We start from the raw sequence: 27,636 nt of genomic DNA, 5'->3' as shown, positions 1-27,636 counted from the left end.
GAGAAGGGATGCTATTTAGTGAGCACCTATTATGAGCCAAGCAGTGTTTTAATCCGTTTCTTCTTCAATCTTCAAAACAATCCTTCAGGATAGATGTTAAAGTTCAGAGAGGTTCATTAACTGCCCAAGGTCACACAGTCAGGAAATAGCTGAATTCATTCTCTAGTCAGGCTGTTCCTAAGGCCAAACTCTTATTACTCACTGCCACAAAAGACCCCACAGAAATGGATAAGAGAAAGAAAAGAGGCCCTTTCAACTCTCAGAAGGTCCCTCTCTCTCTGACAGTTTAGAAAAATGTAGTCATTCAAGCTTCTAGAGACAGGTTCGGGCTTAGACGTACGCCGTGTAGGGCTGGACACTGGAAAGCCCCAGGAATCCGAGGTCACATGGGCCACAGTGGGAATGATGGCCCACCATTGAGAGCCTGCACAGCCATTCCCAGCAGTCCTGGGAGACTGCCCTATGTGCCTCCCTGATTTCCCTTCCCACCCAAGTCACCAGCCCCAACCCAGGCTTTGAGTCCAGCTGTTGGCCCAAAGCCAGAGAAGCCACATCTGGGATAATCCTTAACAAAGTCAGATTTGAACCCACTCCTCTCCTGGGGAGACCCCAGTGCCCAGGGTCTGCAAGGCACCAGGATCAAAGTCCAGAGCCCTCCAGGGGGAGCTCAAGAACCAGACTTCCGCCTTGAGTCTGTCTGGCCAGCAGGTCGAGGAATATTCCAACAACGTCCTCATTCTTCCCTGATCAAAGGAGCTTGGATTGAACCTGCTGTAATCATCCGTCGGGGAGTTTGCTTAAAATTCCCCTAATTACGGGAGAGCAGAAAATTGCTACGCCTCAGACTGAATAGAGAAATCGAAGGCGCCCTGCTCCCAGCTGCCTGGGGAGACAAGCCAGGATGGGAATAGAAAGGCTGGGAGAGGCAGGGGGGGCGACGAAGGGTGGCAGCAATGGGAGGGAGAGCCAGGGAGTGGGAGGAAGGGAAGGAGCCTGCTAGGAGGGCAGTGGGTGCGTGGTAAGTGACTCAGGTGGGGCACACCACCTCCCCTGCGGAGAGAAGGCTGTGAGAATGGAAGGACAGCCATGCAAGGAAGAATTAGCCAGAAGGCACCCTCCCTTAGCTGGAGTTAGTTTCCTAAAGAGGCTGGGGGAGCCTTTAATTCTGGCTTAGTTTAGAAAGTAGATTCTGGAATGTCCTTCCTGCCAGAAGAAGGGAGGGAAAGAGCAGATGTACAGGTCAGGAAGGCAGCTGGCTGGGTAGACTGCCTTCAGGCACCCTCTCTGGGCTCTGTGCTGTTCCAGGCACATGGACGGTTCTAGAGGGAGGGTGAGGCACGGGAACCCTGCCCTTGGGGAGTCTCAGGCTGATGGAGGACACTGACTAAGCAGCATCCCCAAAAGTAAGGCTCAAAGAAACTCTACACACCCATGACCAACACATGGTGGCCCGGAACGATAGGAAGGGGATTGGAAGGTGCTGAAGGGGTGGTGTCGGAGAAGAAGGCTTGCTGGGGATGCAAATGCTAGGCAAGAGGACAAAGATGGGACAAGGGAGGGAAAAGTGTGAAGGTGCCCTACAAAGTACAAAAGGTTGTGGTTACCATTTTCTGGTGGGGGAGGCAAGGCTCACGGAGCTGAGGTCACTCAGCTCATGAGAGGCTGAGATGGGGCTTAGGCTCAGGCTTCAGACTGCTGGCCTATGCGTCGCACCCCCATGGAGCAGAGTAACCGGGGTGGGGGCAGAAAATGGAATGCTAGAAGGAAAGCTGAGGCCCACTCACCGGCTACTCGATGTTGAGGGTAAGGAGCTCCCTTGTTAGCAACTGCCCCCGCATGAGCTCCCTGGGCTCCCTGGGCTTCCAAAAGCCAATGCTCTAGGACGCCCCCAGCCTTTCCCCCAGGGACTTCTCGGTGCCTCACTTGAGTCCCTCCGTGGGGCCCTTTGGTTCTCTGAGGGCCTGTCTGCCCCATCATGTCTGTCCTGCTTACAGAAGGGCGGATGCACTGAGACGTGGGGTGGCTTGCAGGCTATAGAAATCCACTCAAGCCAGCATTTAATAAAAGAGGAAGTTTACTAAAAGGACACAGGAGTGGCTCGGAGGCAGGAATGTCATCAAGGACTGCTCTAAAAGACAGGACAGCCCACAGGAACCAGGGTTCCCACTGGCCAGCTCACCCTTCTGCTTCTCCTGGTGCACCTGGGCAGACCTCAGCCCTCAAGACGGCTCCCACGGCCCCCAAGCCCACGTGTGATAAAGAAGTGTGTGAAGAGACAGCCTCTGGGCCCTACTAACCGTACTGTGCACCCCCGCCCCCCGCAACTGAACTCTGAAGGGCGCAGCTTGGATCAGGTGCTTGTTCTCATCCCATCGACCTGGGTCACAGGGTGGCTGCCGTGGGCTCACCGCCGCATGGGAGCAGGCCGATTCGGCCGCCACAGTGAGTCCGACGGAAACACCACAACTGTCCAGGACAACAGGGAGACTACTCCTGGGTGGGGCGTGTGTGGCAGTCAGGCCTGGGGGTGCAGAAGCCTCCGGGCTTCAGCAGGGGTTCTCAAGAGGGTCAAGGCCTCCCTCAGAAGCTGAGGGGTGAGGGACACCCAATGGGCCTAGGAAACTGAAGGGAAAGGGGACTCAGCCTGGCCCCTGGCCCCACGGGGGCTGAGGCGTGCGGCAACGGGCCGGCCTGCGAGGGCTGGAGTCCTGGCACGGGGCCTGGCGGGAAGGCGGGCCAGCCTCCTGGGCCCCAGGGTGGTTATCTGAGGCTGGGAAACCTGTACTTTAGAAACTTGACTATTTTCATGCTGTTTGTATTTTCTGTAATTACTTCCCTTTTGTTCTCTCTCAGTATTTATGGAAGTCCTTTGTGAAAATGCCAGCGCATCCCAGCAATGCCGAGAGGAACCAGCAAAGGGGTTTGTGTCTCTTCCTGGGCTCAAGGTAAGAGAGACACATCCTGGAGCCTGGGAATGGAGGTGGCAGGAACCTGGCCAGGAGGACAAGGGAGGGGCGGGGAGGGGGACAAGGGCCATGGCTGAGAGGCTCCTCTTCCCCTGGCCTCTTTCCAAGCTCGCTCCCAAAGTTGGGAAAGCCCTGAGCTTCCTTTGAACAAAGTCTATTGTCCTGAACTGACTGAGAAAGTGGCAGAGCTACCCACTTCCTATCTGCCCCATCCGCCAATGCCACCCCCAGGCCAGTCTTGAACGTGAACTCCTGAAGAAGCTGAGCCCCCTGCCTGCTCCTCAGGCACTGGGCAGGGACAAGACTCACACAGGGGCTAGTCCAAAAGAGGAGGCCCTGCCCTGGGACCCAAGGAATGAGAACCTGAGTCCCTGGGACAAGTTCTCCCCCGGTCCTGGTCTCCACCAGGATCCATGTCTTCCTCCAAGTTCAGCTTCCCAGTGCTGACCTTTTGTTGGGCCCCATCTTAAAAATCCTGCATGGGCATCAGAGCCACATCAGTGTGGGGGGTGTGGGAAAGATGGCGGGGAGGCAGGGAGGTGGGGGGCTCAGTTTCTCCCCAGACTCAGGGTTCTTTCCTGCGTGAAGAGGTGTATAAGGCTTTGGTGTCAAGAGACCAGAGGGACCTCTGTGCTTTCTCCAGGGCCATAAATGAAGGTCCAGAGTGAGAGAGTCATGGAGAACTCTGTCCTCTGATAGTAAGATATTTGTAAGCAAATTGTCATCAAAGCACCACTGGAAGGTCCCTGTCCCTGTTCTCCCTCCTCCCCACTGTGGCTATTCCTGGCCAGATGGATTTGCCCTGGGTGGCTGAGCAGCCTCCAGGAGTGAGGTGTCCACAGGCAGAGAAGCAGCAATGACATGGGACATTAGGTGCTGATGGCTTTGCTGAGCAAGAGAACTACAATTAAAGATGCAATAGGTCCCTCTGGGAGACTGTCAGACAAGGATCCAGAACAAGGGTCCAGGAGCTGGGGGCTTAGTAAATCAACTGGGATGGGGAGTCAGAGAGAGGGGGGGCCAGGGCTGGCCTGTGTGGGTGCGGCCTCCACCCCTCTCAGCTAGCCCGTCAACAACAACACATGCTATTAACCAGGTGCCCAAGGTGCCCCCACCAGTAGGTGGGGGGTGCCATTGTCTCACCTTTACAGATAAGATAAGGAAGGACTGGAGGTTAAGACACTTGTCTGGAGTGTATAAATAATGGAGGTGAAATTCAGGCTCAGCTCCACCTGGCACCAAAGTCAGGACTCAGAACCACCCACCATGGGACCCACTCTGCGCATTCCCACACTGGGCCCACCGGTCCCCCTCCCCCCGGGACCACAGGGAGCCCTGGCTCAGCTGGGGCCAGTAGGCTTGGGGTCACAGGCGGGTGAAGCCCTGGGGGATGGAGAGCTCACCCAGACTCTCTGGCAGCCCCACAGCCACCACTACATCTCCACCCTTTTGTGGGGGAAGAAGAAGAGGAACATCTGGCCTGGGTGACAGGTGGAGACTCTGAGGTGGCAGACCCAGGAAGGTGGGAGGTGAGGAGGGGCACACACGTCACCTCGAAGCCCGAGTCTGAGCTCCCCACCCACCATGCTCAAACCTCTCGTGTCAGGGAACCCCACTCCCAAATCCTCCCGTCTCGGGCTTTGTGCAGTGACATCACCGTCACAGACGCTGCCTTATCTATACCAAACACGCCTGAAGGAGAGGCACCTGCACCATTCTCCTGGCCCTGCTCATTTGCACACGCCCACCGGGCCCCACAGTGATCCTGAAGGTCAGGCGATATGTGGGAAGCAGCCTGTGAAAAACTGCCCTTTGTAGGAGCTGATCGTATCACAGACCCAGAATGGAGGCTGGGAGAGAGTGGGGGAGGTGAGAGGGGAGACGAGATGAGAGAAGAGGGGAAATGAGATGCTCAGAGGCCCCCGAACCTCATGGCAGCAATGCTGAGCTGGGGGTCAAGGAGCAGTCAAATGGGGGTTGGGGGGCCAGAGAGACTGAGTCATGAGTCTCGGCTCAAACCCGCTCCCCGCCCCTGGGTTTTGAACCTGTCCAGGAAAGGCTTTTTACCACAAACTGCCCCTGTGGGGCGCTGTTCCATCTGGTCAGAGCCCAAGGAGGTAAAGGGTATCTGAGGCTACAGGCAGGAGTATCACTAGTTCGCAGGGGAAATCTGGGTGCCTGGAGCCCGCAGGACTCACTCCTGAGAGCAAAAGAGCTGATTAGAACCCCTAGAGAAGGGGGGAACCTGGGGGTTCAGAAAGGGAAGACAAGATGTGAGGGAGTTCAAGATGATGCCTTATTTCACCTACAGCACCTGTCCCTTCATTCCCAGCAGCCCAAACCTTACCCATCCTTCAAAACCCAGCAGAAATGTCACCTATTCCACGAAGCCTTCCCTGACCTCCAGATGAAGTTGGCTCTCTAAAGTACTTTATCCCTGCTGATCTCCTGAACCTTGTCACTTCCTTCTTCTCATCGTGCCACCTGGGCTAGATGTGGAACTCTACAGGGCAGGCCAGCTCCTGCTTATCACCCCATTGCAAGAGTTCTGGAACTACTTAGATAAAGGGAGACTGATGGAGAAGAGGGGTTCGCTATGGAGCTGGACAGGTAGCAGAGCACTCAGATCAGAGGACACAGGAGGGATTCAGGAAACATCAGCTGAAACGAGGCTCGGAAAAGCTGTTGCTTGCTTGCTGAAGTCCAGATTGCATTTGGGATCAACGAGAAAAGACGCCTGTTTTTCTAGAGTCCTAGGGAACTGAGCAACCAAAGGTAGTGCCCTCACAGGACAGGGAGGAGGCATTGGCTGCTGGGAGAATAAGCAAGAAGGGGAAAAGGGCGCCACCCTCCATGTGGTTTGGGTAGCAGTTGTGGCAGAAATAAAAATCACTTCGTTGTTTAATGGTATTTTTCACTTCGGATATTCTGTTTCCCTCTTTATAAGTTCCATTTGGTTTTTGAAATCTTCCATTTCTCTCCTCATTGTGTTCATGATTTCTTCTACAGTCCTGAGCATACGCAGCGTATTTGTAATGCCTGCTTCGGCATCCTTGTCTGCTAATCCCTTCTAATTTGGGGATCTGTGTCTGTTGATTGACTTGTCTCCTGGTTATGGGTCATGTTTCCCTTTTTTTTGCATGACTGTTATTTTTTTACTAGGTGATGGGAATTATGAATTTTGCATGGGGTTCTGGATTTCATCGTAGGCCTTTTAGAGAGAGCAGGACTCTGTTCTGGCTCCCAGTTGTTTGGAATCACTGTGACCCTATGAAGGCTTGCTCTGAAGCTCTGTGAGATGGGTCCAGGGCAGCCTTTGGCCTCTAAGGTAATACCCACCGTACCACATACCACAAGCCCTCACCACCCTGACGTGTACATCTGAGCCATCCCCAGCCCCGTGTGAGCTCAGGAATTGTTCGGTCTTCTGCTTTCCAGCAGCTCTTTCCCCCAATCTCGTGGTACTTCACCCCAATTATGTGCAGATCAGTGTTCATAGTGAAAGTTTCAAGGACCCTTCTGCAGATTTTCAGAACTCTCCGTGGACAGCTCCCCCTCTCAGGTGTTCTTCCTTCTAAATTCTAGTCTCCTCAGCCCCCATCTCAATCCTCAAACCTGGGTCCCAACTCAACCCCCAGCCTCTGTCTGGGACTCTCCCCTGCCCTTTGCTCTGGCCTGGAGGTAAACTGATGCACAAGTGGGCCCTCCCTTCTATCAGGGACCTCACCCGGGGCTACCTGTTGCCTACTGTCTGAAAGTCAGTTTCAGGCATTTTTTTTTTATCCCCTTTTCAGTTGTTTTCATCAGATGTGCAATTACTGTAGCAGTTAACTCCTCCATGAGCAGAAGCGGAAGCTCCCTGGGCAGTAACTATTCACTGGGGCACTCTTCTGTAAGAAGGGAGTAGTGTCTTCAACAGCATGCTTGGGAAGGCTTCACTAGCAACTGAGCAAAGCCCTAGAGGAAATGAAGGAGTGAAACACACATGCAAACAAAGACCATGAAGTGGAAGCAGGCCCAGCTTGCTCCAGGAACAACAGGGAGACCAGTATAGCACTGATAAAAAGACAAGGTCAGAGAGATAGAGGGGGAGGGGCCAGACTCTGAGGAGCCCGAGAGGCCCCTGAAAGAGACCAGAGGGTTACTCTGATCATCCAGACATGAGAAGGCCAGAGCCTGGGCCTGGGCGATGGCCAGTAGAGTCAGAAGATTCTGGGTGTTTTGCTCCTCAGTTTTTTGGGCTGAGCAGCCAGAAGGGTAGAGTTGCCACTGACCAACACAGGGAAGGCTGCAAGCTAATGGGTCTGCGTGCTGGGGGCAGTCCATTGGAGTGTGGACACGTTAGGTCTGAGATGTGTACTAGACACCCTCGTGGAGATATCCAGCACAGAGGGAGGGAAGCTGGGGGGAATATCCTTCTGCGGCCACGGAAGTGGGCAGCCCCTGGCAAACCAGGATGGGCTCTTCAGAGACCAGGTCATCCCTCCTCTCATTCCAAGAAAGTTGGCTTGAACCATTAAGGGTTGTCGGGGGACATCCATGCCCAGGAGCCATATACCAGGGCCCCAAGGAACGGCTGCATCCGTGGCTCTGTCCCCCAGGGCCCATCTTTGGTCCTTTGCATGCTGCCTGGTTCCCATCCATGACTGTGGACAACAACACCTGCTGCTCTTGTCTCTAGGATGGTTCCCAATAGTGTGCACTTGACACTTCCTTCCCCTCTAACTCTGCCTGGTCCCTCAGACCAGGACGCTTGTTGACTGTGGTTCCCAAGCAGCCCCTGCGACACCTCTCCCTTCAGGCTGCTGTCACTCTGTGGGGTAGCAGCAGCTGGGGTATGACTCGGGGAAGATCTCTCCCACCCCCCAGAAGATCTCTCCCAACAGCCCTGGGATCTGCAAGTCCTTCCAGATGTCTACCCTCCATTCTCACCATTTCATCCTCTGTCCTGTTATCTAACGTCCTCCCCCTGGGACAGATGGGCCCCCAGCGGCCCCTTTGTCTCCTTCTCTGGTTCTGCTCCCTCTCAGGTGCTCTCCCCTCCCTTCTGTTCTTCTGTGTCTCTGGCACCTTCCATACTCTGTCTGGTGCCCGCCCTGCTCTCTCACCTTGCTCCATCAGTGAACCATTGGTCTCAGACAGTTAGCTCAGGGGAGTGTAGAGGAAAACCTTGCTGACTCTGGTGAAGGTCCTTTTCCCTCTTCACCCAGGGGAGGCCACAAGTTAACTCGATGCCCCCAGAGTCCTCTCTGCTCCAGATGGTTCCCCTCCCTCAGACACCTCCACGACCTCCCCACATTGTCCTGCTGCTGTCCTCGCAGCGTCCCGGCTTGGCCAAGAGGCCCATCCCTCAGGAGAAGAACACCTTCCCTTCCACAGAGACAGCCCCTCCTGTTCCCCTGCCCCCCACCCACACATGCACACAAACACATGCGCACATGTGCGCACACACATGCACACTGCCCCTTAAGTGATGCTGAGGGCACTGGCCGAGTGATCCATAGCTCCTTCTTCTTCTGTTACTGCGGTAAAATATGGACAGCGAGAACCGCGGGAGAAATGAGGCATGAAAATTAATCTGCTTTACAATCCTCATGAATATTTAAAAGCTGATGAATATGTAACTACATTTCTTTTCTCCTCCATTAGTGTCTGCTTTTGAGTTACTCTATAGCTCCCTTTGGTTCCTTTGGGGGCTGGTTGGCTAGACTGATTTTTAAATTGGTTTTACAGGTGCCGATAGCTCTTGGCTTCCCCCACCCCCAATCTGGAGAAGAGGATTTGTCCCTTTAAAATTCCTGAGGAAGACCTGGCAGAGACACAGAGAACCCCCTCCCGTTACACAGTGGCAGCCCGGAGACAGAGAGAGGGCAGCCTTGAGGGAAGACAAGTTATGCTCATAGAGCCTACCTTTTAAGGATAAACCACCTCCTTCTTGCTGAGCCTCAGTTTCCCCTCACTCCCCACCATCATGGGTCTTTCAAGACCCTAGTCTGGCGGGGGGGAGGGGCTTGAGAAACTCAAGAAATCAGGCAGCAAAATGTTATTTTTTTGTCTACTCAGGAGAATCTGATATTAAGCTGTTTGGTGCTTTGCACACACCTCCTGGTCCCTGGAATGAGCCACTCCATCGAGAAACCCACCCTGCGGAACATCTGGGCCACCCCTGGCCTACCCTCCCTGCCACTCTTGTTTTGCGACTCTGGGAGTCTGCTTCCCACCCATTCCAACCATTTGAACCAGGCTGGGGGTGGGGGAAAGGGAAGGCTGCTCACCCACCTCCCCACAGCCATCAATCACCTCAGAGCAGAGCAGAAGGAGCAGCAGGGCCCTTCCCAGAGCGGCAAGCTTTTTCCTGGAGCCTGAGGCTGGATCCAGCACTGAAATGGCATCCTGTAGAGGGAAGGCTGAGTCCTGGCGGGGGGAAGGAAGGCGCCATGGGGCGGGGCAATGGGGTGTGGGAGCCCTCCATCCTGCTAAGTTCCAGAACACAGTCCAACTTGGGTCAGAATGTGCAGAGGGTCCTAAAGCCCTGAAGCCACCCAGAGTATTCCACGTTCCACAGTCAGCAATCCGAACTCCAGGTCAGAATGGGACATGGCTAAATCTCAGGGGCTCACCTGCCCACACCTGTCCTGTCTCTGCATCCAACCTTCATTCTACACAAAGCTTTGCAAAGCATCCCACACTCTGTTTTGATCTTATTTCTACCGTCTAACAATCCTCAGTGTCTCTCTAATTTCTAGCTTATTAAATTCACCTGTGACCTTCTGTCTCCATCATCAGCTCTCCAGACCCCTCACCCACCTACCTGCTTCACCTCTAGGCCCATCCAAGCTAACAGGCTCACCATCCCAAACTTTTTATCCCTTCACTCCAGGCCTTCTGTTTTGCCTCTAATGCACTTGTCATCTGCTTCCTTCCAGACTCCACTCAGAACTGCACTGACAGGAAGCCCTCCTTGGTTGACCTCAGCCCCAAAGAACAATCCTGTCATTTTTTCTGGAATGACAGATTCTCAGTGCAGAGTCCAAGAGGTGTTCCTTGGCACCATTTTCACATGGGTGCTGCATGGGAACGGCTGTTTGTCATGCAGCGTCTTTTAAAGCAGACCTGCTCATGCAGGTGACAATCGTGTCACAGCTCCCTCCCAGAATGGCGGCACAGCTAGGGCGTTAAGTCTGTGGAAATACTCAGCGTTCAGATCAGCTTCACTCCACCCCTGGTGACTGGCCTGTCCTGCTGCAGGAACTTCCCGATGCAGGAACCCAGGGCTCCCCTCCCAAAACTCCTACCATGGGACACCTCACACGAGAGTCTCTGGAGTGACACCAGGGAGCCAGGCTGTAATGGATATCTTGACCAACTTGGGAGACAGAGAAGGAGGTTTGACATCCAAGTCAGGAAACCAGGCTGGGACATGGCTCTGCCCAGTGATCATGACCAAGCCATTCCCATTTTCATCATTCAAATGGGGATAAAGATCTGTCCCTCCATGAAAGGATTATGGCGAAAGCAAATGTGAAAATGCTTTGAAAATCACAGAACACAATATAAATATTGGTGTCTCTGCTATTATAATAATTATAAACAATCAATTGTTGTAACTGTTACCGTATGCACATGACATTCCCCAGCACTCCCTGTGTTGAAGGAATCCTCCTGCTGAGCCCCCCACCCCCTTGCTTTCCTTCCCCTGGTCAGAGGAGGAACAGAGGTGCCCAACTGGACGAGTGCCCCTTGGGATCAGCAGCTCATTATCCCTGATAGTTTCCCCAAGAGGCACCGTCACCTTCAGGCCCTGGCCTCTCCGCTCCGCTCCTAAGCTGCCTCAGCAGCAGTAACAAGAGCGTGCCTTGTCAGACAAGCCCTGCATCTCCATAGAACATGCTCTAAGCATAATTACCCGTCGGAGAAGTGTGCAGGCCCCGCCCTTATTACAGAGCGGCTGCCACCGCTGGATTGTTGCCGCTCTGCTAGCTGAAGGCTGAGCTGCCCTGGACCTCGGAAGCAGGAACAGTCCTCCAGCTGAGCAGGGCCAGCTAGAGCCAAGTGCTAGAGGGTTGTCCCAGGACCCTGGCCGTGAGTAGCTGGGAAGCCTCCAGCAGCCCAAGGAAATGCTGAGCCTCGGTTCTCCCCACCTTTCCACCACTCCCCATATGTCTCTGCCTGCCCATTTTGAGGCTCTCTCTGGATCGGGACTGTATCCACCATAAGCTTCCTGGCCCTTGACATGTCCCTTATTGGCCTTCCCACACTCCCGACCCCACTGCTCCCAGAGGCTGAGATGCCCCCCGCAGTGCTTGAAGATGCAGATAGGCAGTTAGAGTGGGTCCCACTCCCCAGCACCAGGTACATGGTAGGACAAGAGAGATGCCACTTCCTTCCTCCCGCCCCATCCCCGCTACATGCCTCTCCCAGGGAAACCACTCCCAGATAGCCCCTTGGGAAGATGTGTTCCTGCCTCCCCCACATCTCGCCGTGCGGCTACATGACTAACTTCACACCATGAATGTTGTTTCTCCCACTGTCTGGGTAGTTCATCTGCAAGGGAAATGACCCAGGCCCCTGGGTCCAGCGGAGGTCTGCCTCCTCCACCTACCAGTCTCTAGACTGTCTAAATGGTCTATAGACCATTTCTAAAAGAGATGGGGAAGTTGAGCCCTGAGTTGGGCTTCGATTACTTCAATTTGATCATCTGAGTGGGGCACAGCTCTGAGGGTGGAAGAGAAGCAGAGGACATTTGGAGGTCCTTGGGATGCAGTCTTCCCAGCTAGGCTGTCAGAGGCGTCAGAGACACCTAAGATGCTCACTGTTTGTCCTCCTAGGAGTTCCACCCTATGGGAGCAGGGGCTCTGAAGGAGGCTGATTCTGCTCTTCCTCTGTGTAGAAACCCCATCCACCTCCTCACATCCCACCCTCTGCCAGGTAGAGCCCCAGAGTAGAGCCTACTTTCTGCCAGAACAGGGTCTGCAGAGACCATACTATCTTCTCTTGAGCCAGGTATGGGCTCCTCCAAGCAGCCCCAAGCCTTTCTAGGACCACAGTCCCTGCCCCCGGGGATACCCTGCTTGGTGCCATCTCAGGACTTCTAAGGGATTATGTCTCAAATCTAACCTCAGATTAAAACCCAAGCCAGACCCTTCCATCCAGGATTCTAAGACAACCACATCATCCCTCACTCTCAACCCTGCATCCTGCGTCTTATCCTAGCCCTTCCCCACTTGAACTTCACTACTGCTGTAGTGACAGCTCTATGGATAGGATGCATTGAGACAAATGAGAATGTGATTAACCAGCCATCAATATCTCTTAAAAGCCCATTCCCTCAAGAGCTGGCAGGTCCCTCTAGTCCCCCGCTTCCCTGAGCCAAGCAGAGATCCCCAGGGCAGCTCTAGCTTCCCTCTTTCTTTCTCCTTCCCCTCCTGCTCTGGCCATCTCAGCCAGATGGATTATGTCTTATTTCATTTGGATTTGGCTGCAGGAACCAAACAGCATTTAAGGCTATTGATTGTTCAAAAGGCCAAGTGTATAATGTACCAGAAAATTAGTTTGGAATGCCCTGCAGGAGAGCAGCTCCACTCTGGCTTCAGATTTATTCTGTTCTGGTGGGCCAGGAGGGGCATGGGATGGGGGCCAGTGTCCCTTTCAGTCTCCCCAGGAAGTTCTGGGAAGTTAGCCTCTCCCTGGTGGCCAAGCTGGGGCCTTCTCACCAGCTGGTTTACCCAGGTGAGTGACATTATAGCAGTATCCCTCTTTCACTTCTTCACTTCAGCCCCGCCCATTCACCATTTATCCCCACCTACCCCATGCACGTGCACATGCACACACACGCACCCACGGGGACACACACAAAATACACTCACGTCACACACACACCATGTTTTTCTAAATGCCTACATATATGCATGCCCATGAGACAGTCCTGTGCTTACTAACAGGGCCGTGTCACTCTCACCTATGTGCACGTGAGACTGACTGGGCATCCAGACAAAAAGCTTTCCCTTTGTGTAAAGAATCCGGTGCTTAGCAGAGTACCAGACACAAAATAGGCGATCGCTGACATTTACTGATCTCCGCCGAACGGCTGCAGCACCATGGACAGCTTCCCGCGCTCTCCACTCCGGTTAGTTCACCTGCCCAAAGGCCGCTCTAGCTCACAGCCAGCTGGAGTCACTATTAAGTTGGTAATCATGATAACGGCTTTCATTTTTGAGCTTCTAGTCTGTATCAGCCACCAGCCAAGCTCTTTGCATGAATCATCTCCTTTGGTCCTCACGACCTCGCAGGATGGAGTTATTACTACTCCCACTCCACAGATGACAAAACTGAAGCTCACAGAGGTGGTTAATTCTCCAAGGTTTTCATTGAACTTGTCTAAAATAACAAAGGCAAGGGCACCTAACTCCAGGGGCCCCTGTTAAACTACAAAATCTTCATATGACAATAACTTCACCAGACAGATTTTCCCTGAAAGCAGAAGACGAGAGAGACTGACATGTATCAACCCATCACGCATTCTCTATCTCTACCACAGCTAGCCTGATGGAGACAGGAAGTGGCTCATTAAAAAGTGAGCAGGTATTCCTGAAGCCTGAAAAACAGGGCCAAACGGAGCCTAAGGCATGGAAAGCTTGCAAAGAGGACACTTAAGAGGCTCAAAGAAATGTCTGGAAGTGAGATAATGTCCAAGACAATGGGATGTCACAGACACACCAGGTTGAAAGAAAAAATGATAACCAGGGCATTGCCAGAAGCAACTGTCCAGCCCCTCTCCTGCCCTCCCTGAAGCTAGTGGAAATGCTGAAAAAGGCAAAAGATTTAGTTCACTGAAAGGGATACTTAACAATGAGAATGATGACTGAATTGCTCAGCTAAGGCAAAGAAACAGATTCCTGTTTAAAAAAAAAAAAAAAAAGAACAAGGAATTGTTTCATAAAAGGTTTAGCCATACCTTTGTCATGGGCAGAAGAGAAATCATTTCTATGTATTGTGTCTTAGACCATGCAGCACTGATAGCCACGCTGACCCAGTATGTGAGAACCAATGCATCTGTCAGGAGAACTCCAACTCCCCAGACCCAAAAAGTGGCTTAAAATCATGAGGAAAGGTCATGGGCCATTTGGTTTTGAACATCAGTGTCCACTCTTCCCTCACCCCCCTTCCCCATCAAATAGCCACTCAAGCTTTATTTTACGCATCAAGATTCTGAGACATTCAAGAAATCTTCTGCACAGCAAGAAGCTGGGACCTGTGGAACAGTGACTGTCTAAACTACATTTCACTGAGCAATGTTTGAAAAGGTAGTGAGCCAAAGTAGAATCACCTACTTTGGTGCCTTACCTTATTCCTCCGACTTGAATCCACATGACTTTGGGGTATTTCCAAAGATACAGTTCACCCTGAAAAAGAGATAAATATTTACTCAAAGTCAAGACCATATGCCATAGGGGAGTTCCAGAAGTGCCGACAATGGTACATGATTGGCATATAAGCAAACTGTCGGAGGGCGAACTATCAGAGTGGGCTACACGGAAGGACCAACATGCACTTGGATGGGAAAGTTCGGACATGTGAGAGAAGAACTTAGTCTAATTTTTTTCTTGTCACATCAGCAGCAAACCACCAGCTGTGGATCTAAGCCTTTTCTTATGTCTGCTGGTCCTTATGCTGAGACCCGAAGAAGGGAGAAGACAAAGGTGGCTCAGTGAAGCAGGTGGGGCATTCTACCTGGAGTCAGGAGTCCAGGGTTCAATTCTGGCTCTACCTTTAACCACCTGTGTGGCCAAAGATCTGAATCCCTTTGAGGCTCAGTTTTTTGGTTTTGTTGTCATGGCTTGTTTTGCCTTTTTCATTTCCAAAATGATACCAGTTACTGGCGGGATTGTGATTCTAGCTAAATGAGATAGAAGACCTAGCATGGTGCTTGGCACACAGTATGCATTTAATGTATGTTAGTTGGTGTTTTGGGGAGAAGGCGTCAGGCAGTCCACAGGTCCTGATAAAGGTCTGGGAGTTGTCCTGAGGCCTGGAGAAAACAAGGGTAAAGATGGGAACTAGAGACAGAAGAAGGGCACAAATGGGGAGAGATGAGCATGACCCTAAGAGACATGCTTAACCACAGCTGTTATCTTGGGATGGGTCTTCCCACAGGGAAGTTATTGAAATTAATCTAGGACCTGAACTCAGAAGGAGAAAGAAAGCAAGATGCTCTTAGAAAGAAAGATACTTTTCATCATCTTAGTGAAGGGTTCAAACTGGCTCACAATGCCATGAAAGAGGACAGTTAGACAAGAAGAAGAACTTCCAAGCAGAGCTACCAACCCCTTACACAAGCTGCTCCCAGAGGCTCTTGAAGTTGGACAGACAATTGTCCAGAGACGGGGGAATGGATGAAATGTACTGGGGAAGCCCCAGTTCTCCTGCCTCTGAGCTTCAGCCAGTTGAGGTCTCTCTTATCAGCAGCTCTCCAGCACGGGAAGGGGGCCCTGCGAAGCCCCAGGAAAGCGCCAGTGTGGAAACTTAGCAGTAAGCAGCAACATTAACGAGTGCCAAGAATAACAGTGGCTTCTTAATGGAGCCCTTAATGAAGACTCATTTGGGGTTTTATTAACATAGAGAAAAAGCACATATTCTCTCCCCTGCTCTCGGAGAGCAGGCCGAATGAAGAGCAGCCCCAAATACGGACCTGAGCCCATTCCCTGGATCCTGCTGTCAGTACCATAAGCGGCTCTAGGAAGTGGAGTAGGAAGGGCAGCTTCAGAGCCCCGAAACCTTCCTTTGCTCTTCAGACAACCTATTTGGATCCCTGGATCCCATGTGGTCTGGGGGTGGGGGGGGTAGATTTCCAGCTGGGCTTAGCTCTGCCATTTGCAGACAAGCTGCAAATAAGAACACAAAGGAGACCATCCCCAAGGTGGTAGCAGTGATTTGAACAGGCAAATAACTCCCATTAAATATTTAATTAGAATACAATCCCACCAAAGCTCTTCTACTATGAAAGACTAAAAACCACAGCCTTCTAGGACTTAATGTGATGTTGGTCACTTACTACCAAATACAAGTGTCTATACCAAGTCTATAGTCTCTGTTCGTATCACATACAGCAAGAGGGATTCAGGTGAGACCTCAAAATTCTGAACTCTAAAATTTACAGATGACCCTGGGGTTCATCTAATCAAATCCCCTGTTTTATGAGGAAACTGAAGTCCACATAAATTAGAAATTCATTAGAAGTCAGAAATTAGAAATTCATTTAAAAAATCAAATAGCCAGTTGTGTCCAAGTCATAATCCATTCCCCCATGACACCAGCCTTTGCTGGCCCCTTCTCCCAGGGTGATGGAACTTGGCTAATTAACCATCCCTGGGACTCAGCTGGCATGTGCAAAATGGTATTGGGGGGCATGTCTGGGCTGGGACCTGGAGATGTCTCCAGTCCCCAAATAGGAGTCCAGGATGCAACTCAGAGATTGCTTTGCTCTATCATTCAGATGCTCGAAAGCTCTTTGTTGATTAAATAGGAGATCCCTATTTTGAAGATCACCCTATTTTGATGATGAAAATCATCCCTAAATAGCTCCACTGTCATCCCAACCACACCTGCAACCGCTTCGTCAATTGTTAATGCACAGTTACCAACTTCATAAGAGGAATGTCCTGAGAGCCAATGAAGGCAGGGAGGCAGACTTTTTCCCCAGGAGCCTGAACCCTCCAGGATGGGGACTTCCTCTGTGGGGTGCTGGAAAAGTCAGACAGGAGGCATCTCCACCAGGGAGGACCCTACCTGATGGGGACCAGCCTACCCCACCCACCCACAGGCAACAGTGCTCCTGCTGAGTGATGGCCCTGTGCCCCACATTGTACTGGGTGCTGAATCCACATTATTTTGAACCTAATTTTCACAGCACCTCTGTAAGGTTAAGTATTACTTTGCATCTTGTAACAGAAAAGGAAAATGAGACACAAGTGGAGGAAGACACAAATGGCTTTAAGTCAATTGCTACAAAACAAACACTTCAGTGTCTAAAGGACACCAAGCATTGAGGCGGTCATCACAGGGAGCCAGCTGTGGAAGGTCTCCCAGAAAAGGCCAGGGGTAGCTGGGAAGACCTCATCACCAGGTGGCAGAACTGTCAGAAAAGAAGTTGACGTTTATTGAGCAACTGCTCTGTGTGCTGAGCTCTCTGCCATGCAGCTCACTACACAGTCTCCTCTGATTCTCACAACCACTTTTAGACATCAGAGTTCTGATCCTAATGAGACTCAGGTCCAGAGAGGGCAGGTGACTTTCCCAAGGTCACACAGCTAGCAAATGACAGATTCAGGATCTGAAACTACACCTGTCTGGTTCCAGTATGGGAGGATAAAACCACTGGATTGACCAGTGGGGACAGCAGCTGCTGGGGGCAGGCTTAGAGGTCCCTGGGGGAGACATCTCTTTCTGAGAATAGAGGAACTTATTTCAAGAACCTTAGCTCTGAAAATAGGGAGAAAGGACCAGGTGTGCCTTAACCTGCAGGCATTTTTCCCTGCTGGATGTGCCCCTCCTCCCCCAGGAGGGCCCATGGTGATGACAAAGAAACTCTTGGGTTAGATTCCATTAACATGCAAGGGGAATGCATGGATTTCAGCACCAGCACAGCTACTTTAATTTGTTTTTTCAGAGAGGTTTATGCCCCATCTGCTCCCATGGCCCATGGCACAGTGTGACTAGCTGGTCAGCATCCTTGTGAGCCACAGAGATCGGTCTGTGATCAACAGCAGCGGCTTTCAAGGCAGACGGAACAAAGTTCAAATTCTGATTTCTCCAGCTCGGAGCCTCTGTCCCCTCATCTCTTAAGCAGAGCTAATCAAGCCTGTCTCCCAGGGCTGTCAGAAGCATCAAAGGGCTTGTCACCAGCCTCCTTCACTGTCCCCCTCACCAAGCCAAATTACCCCTACTCCACGCGATTCACCTGCCACTTTGTCTTTAATGGAGGAGAAGACTGAATCATTTGTGGCTCTACTCTGTGGCCAGAGCCACCCTGATTGAGAGGAGTGAGTTGGAGGGAGCTCCGTTTCTGGGGAAGGCCAGACAGAGGTGATCCCAGGAGGGCAGGGAAGTAGGAAGAACACCCAGGAGATTCCGGAGGCAGGGGACCACAGTGCCCTGAGGATCAATTGGGCCAATGCTAGGAATCAGATCCCTCTGCTTCAGGGGTCCTGGGAAGAGCCTGCAGCCTCCCTGGGCACCTGGCAGGGAAACTGAGGCACTTGGGCACTAGGAGGGCTCCCCTTCCTCAGAGGCCTAACCAGAGTTAGTGAGAGAGGATGGCCAGGCCCCAGCTCTACCCACGCAGTCTTGGTGTGCTGTGAAGGGAAAACACCCACCTCACCCTCTAAGCAACTCCTCTTCCCCCTCCCCTGAACTTACTCTGACTTTCTCCGGCCCTAGACTCCGAGCCTTCTCCCCTCAGAGCCTGTTCTCTACACAGGTCCCTTCTCAGCAAGACCTTTCCGCCTTCCTCAGCACCTCCCTAAATCCACCCATCCTTCCAGAGCCGTCCAGAGAGCCCCTTCTCTGTAAGCCTAGCTCCGCCCACCTCTCTCAATCCTGCCCCTCCCAGCCTCCTTGGAAGCAGTTTTTCCCTCTCTTTCCAGAAGCCCAGAAGGGCAGGGCTGGGCTGGTTAGCCCTGCTGCCCCCAGCACTCCACACGGGCCCTGGCAAGTAACAGGTGTTGGGGAAACCTTTTCTTTCCACCGCTTCCTCTTTGCCCCCAGGCCAGACACTGGATCTGCAGGAGCTGTAAGCAGAGGAATGTTGACCCAGAGCAAACCGAGAGATGTCCTTGGCTGGTCCCAAACACCTTACTCCTCTGATAAAAGGAAGACTTCTTTGCCCTTCCCCTCTCAGTTGTAAAGCTCTTAAAGGGAACTTGCCTCTTACTAGCGCCCTCCTTCTTCCTGCCAGTGCCAGGCAAGCATCTGCCTCCTCTGGATCTCCCTCCTCCTGGGCCTGCCTACCCCTCCCCACCTCCCCTCCTCCCCATCTCCCCTCCCACCTCAGCCCTGTAGCAGAGAATGTAATTAGGCCTTTCCCCCTGGACAGCACCCCCTCCACACAGTTGGACTGCCCGTCCAATGGGGGATAATTTATGGAAATGGGTAAAGGTGTTTTAAATTATTCAATTTAAATGTAAATAGGGGAGATGGTTTCTCTGAATAAATTGTCTTATTTATGTTCCGCCCGACTCCCCTCCCAGGGAAATATGGAGCAGTTGGAGCGCTCTGGAACACAGGGCCCTCTACTTCTCTTTAAGCAATATGGGACCAGCCCATGTCGCTGTGGGGGGTGATTTGGACACAAAGGTCCCTGATGAACTATGGTCAAACCAGGCCATGGATAAGGGCAGAAAGCAATGCCTCCATCTCTGTTTGCTGGAGAATGATAATGGGTCAGGGGGCTCTAGCCACCCCCACACACACTTCTGCCCAAGGTCTCTTTCCATCTGAGTCCCCAGCAGTGAGAAGAGGTGGAGGGGGGTTACCTCCCTGACAAAGTCCTTCAAGCTCAGAGCCCCTCATGCTAGGTGACTATGGGCTAACAACTATTCTCAGTGTCTTTCTATCCCAGTGTCTTTCTATCTGTCTTTCCTCTGGGAGGAAGGGGGATGGGTCGGTCCCTAGGCAGAGAGCTTCCTTGAAAGGAAAGGACCTTCCTTCACACATCTTGGACACCATCCCATGTGCCAATGGGAAGGCATTTGAGGGTGAGGAGAGGGGCCCATTACACATGAGTAACCAGCAATCAATGTAGCTGTTAGAGGGCTTTCAGGTACATTGAACACTGAACAGCTCAAAGTGGCTCACGTACATGGAAACTGACTAGCCCTGGAAATCTGGAAGTAGGGCAGAGTCTGGGTGCAGATGTGGCATGACCTGGAAGTCTGCTCCTGTTTCCCTGTGATTCTTTTTTTGTGTATCCATCATCCTCAGACTAGGCCACAAGATGGCTAGGGCAGTTAGGAGCCTTATATCCACCGATGACAATATTCAGAGAAAACCAGAAGAAAGCAACTCTCGGAGACTCTTCCAGAAGTGTACAAAAGCCTGCCCCTCACCCCTCAGGAAAACTCTCCTTGCACCTCGCTGGCCCATCCTGATCAAGTGCCAGCAGGGACTGGGATGACTTTAGACCAATCAGGTAGTCCAAGATGTGGGGGCAGGGCAGGAGCAGGGACAGCTTCTCCCTGAGGCACACACAAACATGGGGAGGAAGAAGTGGAGACTGGGTGCTGGTTAAGAGAGTATCCATTGGAGTTACAGTTGAACAAGAAATTGTTGAAATAGATGCATGTTTTAATTGTCAACCAGGCTATTTCAACCTGCCCTGTTTGAACTGGGTCAATTCCTTTCTGCCTAATCCTAAGAACCAGATCACTGCCCAACTCCAGAGAGTCAGGAATCAAATCAATCACCCAGATAGCAGACTGGTTGACAAGATGGCCCAGGTAAGACACAAGGTGCTGTCCAGATGACTTAACTCTTTCCCGGGATATCCATAACTGAATGCCAGTTTACCCGTGCCCCATGATCAGCAGCACCCGTCACTGCCATTTATTCATTCGTTATACAGCTATCTACCTGGCCGGACACGAACTAGGGGCAGGAGGTTCACTGGCAAAGCAAAGATACATTTCCTATTCTCCCTATACATTCATCTCTCTCTCTCTTTCCATCCTTGCAGTGGACTTTAGCGTGTTTGTTGTCAGCTGGTTTGGCTGCCCACAAATATCCTTGCTGAGTTTGGGAGTCTCCAGCCTCATGAGCCTTACCTAGCCTCCTTTGCAGCAGATGGGCACAGACTGATGATCCAGACCCCACTAATCAGACTCACCCATAGGACACTTCACTTGAGAGGGAGGAATTTGATTAAGTTCATTGCCCAGAAGCCACTGTGCTGGTGAGGATAGACATGGAGGTGTCCAGGTTTGGTAGAAGTGATAGTAGTACTGAGTTCCTGGCCCAGAAGCACAATTGGTGGGGAGTGGCAGGAGCCGCTGAGGTTCCCTGGTATCTGCTGGGACAACAGCAATGGTTGGGGTTTTCCCCATCAGTCTGGGCCAAGAGTACAGAAAGCATCTTTCCTGAAATCTCAGTCTTGAGTCTGATTCTCCAGCCCTCCCTGTGATTAGATGAGACACCCACTGTTCTTCTAATAGAGTCCTTTTCTGCTTAATCAGTCAGAGTCACTCCTCTTGCTTATGGCTACGAGCCCCAGCTGATGGAAAAGCATGCACCATCCTTCATGAAACCAAGTCATTCTTTTTTTTTTTTTTTAAGATTTTTATTTATTTATTTGACAGACAGAAATCACAAGTAAGCAGAGAGGCAGGCAGAGAGAGAGGAGGAAGCAGGCTCCCTGCTGAGCAGAGAGTCGGATGCGGGGCTCGATCCCAGGATCCTGAGATCATGACCTGAGCCGAAGGCAGTGGCTTAACCCACTGAGCCACCCAGGCGCCCCAAACAAAGTCATTCTTTTATTTATTTTTTTTAAAGATTTATTTATTTATTTGAGAGACAGAGAGACAGTGAGAGAGAGCATGAGCAAGGAGAGGATCAGAAGGAGAAGCAGACTCCCCGTGGAGCCGGGAGCCCAATGTGGGACTGGATCCCGAGACTCTGGGACCATGACCTGAGACAAAGGCAGCTGCCCAACCAACTGAGCCACGCAGGCATCCCCAAACAAAGTCATTCTTAAGACCTAGACTGGGTAACCACTTCTCTGAATTCCCCCAAGCCCAAGCACTTTTTTCATCTTTTTTACAGCAGACTTAATAAAGGCATGAGCCCCTGTGGGAATCTCCACTACCGCCCCCCCAACACACACACACACACACACACACACACACACACACAGACACTCATTCTGATTTCCATGGGCTCTGGGACCACACCTTTTTCATCATTATATCCTTGGGTCTAGTTTCGAACCTGAATCAGAATAGGTGTTCACTAAATATTTGTTGCAATGTGATTATTGCCACTGTCTTTATTATCAACACTGTCTTTATTTTGATTATTGGTGGATCAAAATCCACCAATGTCTGACACTGGTTTTTGCAACACGCATAGAGAATGGCCTACATCTTGTTCCACTTTTTGCAAAACCCATTACCAGGTTTACATCCATGGTCTCTAAGCTCTGCAGTACCCACCAGAACATTTCTTAGAATAACACAGGACTGTGCTCTGATCCCTACACCCAGTTACCTAATCACCTGATGGTCTTGCGTTTGCTCCTTCCAACCCACTGTTCCCATTTCTGCTTTGATGCCACTCTACCCTTGACCCTCTCAACCCTGGGAAGATACCCACTCTTGGACATGGAGATGACATCCCGAAGGCCGCTGAAGAGGTATGCCTGTATGAGTTATGTTGCCAACCCAAGGGTGTCCCTCATCCTATCTAGCCCTGTGCACACAAACCCACTCTACCCGCCTCTGCAGGAGAAGGCAGAGGAAATAGACAAGCTTTCTGGAATCAATTTCATGCCCTTGGGCATGATAAACAACTAAGCAGAGAGCACCACTCTTGGAGGGAGCTAATGGCCTTGGGTATCTAAATGATGCATCAACTCCCTGAAAAAGCAAGCCTGACCTCAGATGCTCTCTCCACATGCACTTTTTCTCCATACATTGTCCTACTTGGAGTGGACTCATAGAAGACCCAGCTGCACCTTCCTGGGCACAGACAGTCCTTTTGTTTTCCCCAGGTAGCACACCACCTCTCATCACCTGGGGGCCTGGGGAGACCTAAGGCAGCAAGCACCTGGCCCACCACCTTAGCCAAGAGTGCTACACTACGGATGGAACCACGCCACTGGGATCCACACCCCAGACTCTTTTTCACTGTCTGTGTGACCTTGGACAAGTCACCTAAATAGCAAAAACCTCACAAGGCTCTTCTGAGGATTCCATGAGCTACTGTTTGCAAAGGGCTTAGCACCATGCCTGGCACAAAGTCCTTAATAATCTTAGCTATGACTGTTTTTATCCTGGGTCCCTGTTGTCAGCAAGTTCTTGGTTCCTCTAACCTGAATACTATTCACACGGCCTTTGATGCCCATACCAGCTTGTTCTGCTCCCAGGGGTCCCAGAACTGAGCAGCCCCCAGTGTGATGTGGTGGGAAAAGCAATACCAATGGAAGGAGACGAGCTCCATCCAAACCTCATCTCAAGGCTGTAGCCACGATCTCCTCACATCTAGTCGGCACGAGACAGATTCTAAATGCTCAGCGATTGGCTGTGTGGAGAAACGAAGGTCTCTGTGCTTCTCTGAGCCACATGCTACAGCAGCCTTGTTTCTACAGTGGGAAGGGAGCACTGCCCAGCAAAGCCACGGCGAGGATGAAAACAAATGCAGTGACATCCAAGAGAGCACCTGGGATGGCAGGTGACCAAGATGTCAGTTGAATCTGAATCTGCAAAAGCTCAATTTGCAAGACTTAGTTCCCTGAGCCCTCTCCCCCTGACAACAGAGATGACCCCGTTTCTACAACCTTCACCCCTTCATGTCGAATCCAGCAAGTTCCGCCATATTTTGTCAGCCCAAGGAGCACTGATTTAACAGCGAGAATCTAACATCAGATTTTAGCAGAAGTGAGGAGAATCCTTGCAGCTCTCCAAGGCCAATGTCCAGGAGAGGGCTAGTGACCCCAGCCACTGACAGGTGCACCACACTTCGCAATTAACTAATGTGCTGTCAGTTAAGATCTTACTAAATACATGCGGTTTTGCCAAAGGGGAAATTGGCTTAGACTGGGGAGCCAACTTCCCCACAGAGGTAGAAGATATGAACTCACGTTGCAATTGGTCTCTGTCTCCACCCCATTGGGCACTCTGCCCCCTGCCAGCATGTCCACCCATACCAGCCAGGCAGGCCCTTTCAGATCTTCCAGCCCAATATGTGGCACCTCTTCCGGCACAGAGTAGGTTCCCGATCATTCATCGTCTAACCTAATTATCAGATTTAATCCAACTACATCATTTCACCAATGAGGAAACTGAAGCAGAAAGCGAAGAAGTGAAGAGGCCAAGGTCACACAGCTGGATGGTGATGTGATGAACTCATTAACAGAAGAACGGGAGCTTATCCCAAAATGTCAGACCTAGAAGAAGCCCCGGAGGTCACAGGGTCAAGGCCCTTCCCAGTTCTTCCCTGGTGACCAAGTCACGTTCTCCCACTCAGACCTTGGAGGAGGGAAAACAAGAAACTTCAGAGGCTGGATATAGCAGGTGGATTGCAAAATGCCCCCAACCTCCCCTCCCCCCCACCTACATCTGTGCCCCTTTGAGAAACTTTGCAGTTTCTCCCAACAAGAAGTAAAGTCTATTTCTCCTCCTATTGAATTTGGGCTGCCTTGTGACTTGTTTGGACCAAGAAAGTTCAACAGATGCGATAGCATGCTGATTCTAAGGCTAGTCAAAAGACCTTGTGACTTCCCATGCTCTCTTAGAGCCCTGCCAGCACCAAGCGAGCGAGCCTGCACCAGTCTTCTGGAGGACGAGGATATGTTGAGAAGAGCCCAGGTGTCCCATCGGAGGCCTCCCTAAACCCGCCTAGGACCAGATGACTCCTAGACATGAGAGCACAGAGATTGGAAGAGGTGCCTTCTCAACCCACGGCTGACCAAAAGGACACAAGTGACCCCAGTCAAGACTGGGGAACCACCCAGATAACCCACAGGCTCATGAGAAATTGTTTCAAGTCACTGAGTTTTGGGGTGGCTGTTATAAAACACCAGCCAACAAATACCTTGAGCCTTCCGAAGAGACAAGTCATAGCCACAGCCAGAAGTCAGGGTTAGTGCTCCAGTGGGGTCTTGAAGGGGTAGGACCCTTTTTGTAAAGAGCCTGACAGAGCTTCCACCTCCTCTGTCCAGTCCTCAGGCTCCAACCCAGCCCCAGGACCTGTGAGGTCAGTTCTGGCTTGGGTCCTACCCGCCCACCCATCTTGGCACCTGTGAACCCCCCCTACTCCATGGCAGCATCCAGGAGGGGTAAAGACCCCAGTACAGTGACCATGGAGGGCTGCCATGAGACTTGAGGCTGTCCATCCTAGGAGAAGCTCTCCTCAGAGACAAAACCCCAACAAAGCCCCGGGGTGGGACCTCAGTGGGAGAAGCCCAGGGCCAGGCCCCTCCCCCACCCAGGGGGAGCAATCAGCCCCGGAGGAGCTGAGAAGGCGAGAAGGCCGCTTGACATTTGATGGGAATCATTATCAGACACTTATTCCCAATCAAGGCTCAAGTGCCTCTGAGGGTCCCTCTGCTGCCTTCTCATTCCAGGGAGCATTCATGGGAGGGGGGAAGGGGCGCCCACCCCACCCAGGTCTGGGCAAAGGCCCTCATGACATGCCCCTCTGACATCAGCCTCCTCCTCTGCTCCTGAGGTTCCCGGGAGCAAGCTACCACAAGCCAGAGTGTGGAGAGTGGGGACTCCTGGGTCCTTGGAAAGACTGCGCCACAATGACGCTCAAAGGGATAGGAAGGCCAGGTCAGCACTCCAATTCCTGCGGGACTCAAGAAGAGCTCTGTCCTGAAATTTCAGGCTCAGGAGCTCTTGAGTCCCTGTCCCGGGCAGCCACCTCCTCCTCCAGACAGTCCCCCAGACACATACCCAAACTTCCTCTCTTTAGCTAGATGCCCCACTGCTATGTTAAGAGTCATGGGTCAGGAGTGTGAAGGCCCTTTAAGGCTCTCCCAGCTCAGAGAAGGATCTTGGGCAAGCTCACCTAACCTCTCCTGTTCTGAACAAAGGGCAAGGATCACTGCTCTGCCTCTCTCTGCCGGAGACTAGTATGGGAATCCCTTTCTTTAATGTATGGGAAAGCACTGACAAACTGTAGAACAAGGGCTAGGTCCAATTATCCCCAACTAGATCCTCATCACAAATACAAGTGAGCTCAGTTGAGCCCCATGCAGGCACAGGCTGGTAAGGGTGTGTGTGCGTGAGCGTGCGCGCGCGCGCGTGTGTGTGTGTGTGTGCGCGCGTGTGTGTGCAGCTGTCTCACTGCATGCCACAGCACTCCAATACCAATATCTCATGGTTTGGATTATCTGTGGGTTTTCAGCATCTATGTCTCTATACAGGCGGTGAATCAACTGTATTGATGTGTTACAGTCAGAATACAGAGGCACTTTCCAGTTAAAAAAAAAAGGGAGTAGAAAGCCTTGTAGTGGTTTGATAGGAAAGAGAGAGGATACACACACACCACCCCTATGCTCTCAAGGAACTTAAGGACTCAAATAACTGACTATAAAGAAATAGAGAAAGAAGGGGCTGGAGAGTCAGGAGATGAGGAGTCCTGAGAGCAGTCAATCTAGAAGGCTTCCTGAAGGAAGAGATAAAGTCTGAGCCGGGTTTCGGTAGAAAGGCTGGACATGCAGGCAGCAGGGAAAATGGCTTTGGGAGGAGGATGGAAATGGATCAGTTTTATTCATTCTTTTTTTTTTTAAATAAAGATTTTTATTTACTTATTTAACAGAGAGAGTCAGTGGGAGAGGAAACACAAGCAGGGGAAGTGGGAGAGGGAAAAGCAGACTTCCTGCTGAGCGGAGAGCCCAATGCAGGGCTTGATCCCAGGACCCTGGGATCATGATCTGAGCCAAAAGCAGTGGCTTAATGACTGAGTCCCCCAGGCACCCCTTATGCATTCTTGTCATCAAACCACAATAGCTGTACTTCACCCTTGTAGAACAGCTGATGGTTTACAAGGCTTTCCCACATGTATTTCCTCACTCAGGTTTCATTACAGTCCTCTGAACTAGACAAGTCAGTTTTTATTATCCCCATTTTACAGATGAGGGAACTGAGGCTCAGAGAAGTGATTTTCCCAGTGTCTCCAGTAGAAGTGCCCAGGGCTCCTGACTCCCACCTAGCCCAGAACCTTTCCATGGTCTCTCTCCAATCCTACCCCCACACAATGTCTGCCTCCATCTGTAAGCTACTTGGGGGCAGGGAGCGGGTCTGGGTAACAGACTCTGGGCAGTGCTTGGGAGATCAGTCTAGGAGAAGGAGAGGCGTGTGTCTAGAGTCAAACACAACTGAGGCCCTACCCGTTTACCTTGACTTTGCCTGTTACTTCTCTCTGCACCTCCATTTCCATGCACCTAGAATAGACTATTACAAAGACAAGAAGAGGGAATGCCTTGGAAGCCCTTAGCATGGTTCCTGGCACATGGTATTTGCTCAATTAACTGCAGTCCCCATCATTAAGCTCTTGGTTATTAGGTTATTATTGCTAATCAGAAGACTTTCTTCATGGCCATTTTGCACCAGTTTCTCCTTTCCAGGATAAATGGGTCATTTAACACCCACACTGTGACCATTCATTACTGTCCTGAGAGATGGTTCTCAGTGAACACAAGCAATACGCTTCTCCTTCCAGCCACCTGGCCCACGTGTCTGGCCTGGACCCCATGGCCTGGAGGGGTCCTGGGAGCCCTTCTGCACCAATCAGAGTCAGGCCTGACCCCTCAGCCACCTGTTGAAATATATTTCAGTCGCCAGAGCTCTCATTTCTATTAAAAGTCCATTTGCCAAGAAAGTGGAAAGGTAATTATGAATCCCAGTCTTAAATCACTCTGCCGCTGAATTATTAAAGGGAAGAATTAAAAATAATCAGA

The 27,636-nt window shown here is 51.5% G+C and overlaps 2 long non-coding RNA genes across 4 annotated transcripts in view; one reads left to right on the top strand and one right to left on the bottom strand.

The window, feature by feature from the left end:
• LOC309840968 overlaps nt 1–27,636 on the bottom strand; it is a 215,419-nt gene that overhangs the window by 79,364 nt on the left and 108,419 nt on the right. For both annotated transcript variants that reach the window (XR_014298872.1, XR_014298873.1), the window contains exon 3: nt 14,310–14,368. This is a non-coding gene — a long non-coding RNA (uncharacterized lncRNA). The remainder of the gene's footprint in view (nt 1–14,309; nt 14,369–27,636) is intronic.
• Nucleotides 2,157–5,849, top strand: LOC309841374. Of its 2 annotated transcripts, none has more exons than XR_014299094.1 (3): nt 2,157–2,354; nt 2,854–2,945; nt 5,302–5,849. It is a non-coding gene; the product is annotated as an uncharacterized lncRNA (long non-coding RNA). The 2 variants fall into 2 exon arrangements; XR_014299095.1 differs by having other exon boundaries at nt 5,299–5,849.

This window comes from Mustela nivalis (genome assembly GCF_964662115.1).
Source record: "Mustela nivalis genome assembly, chromosome: 9".
Lineage (NCBI taxonomy): Eukaryota > Metazoa > Chordata > Mammalia > Carnivora > Mustelidae > Mustela > Mustela nivalis.
The sequence above is the reverse complement of the archived record's forward strand: the minus strand, read 5'-3'. Positions and strand labels throughout refer to the sequence as shown.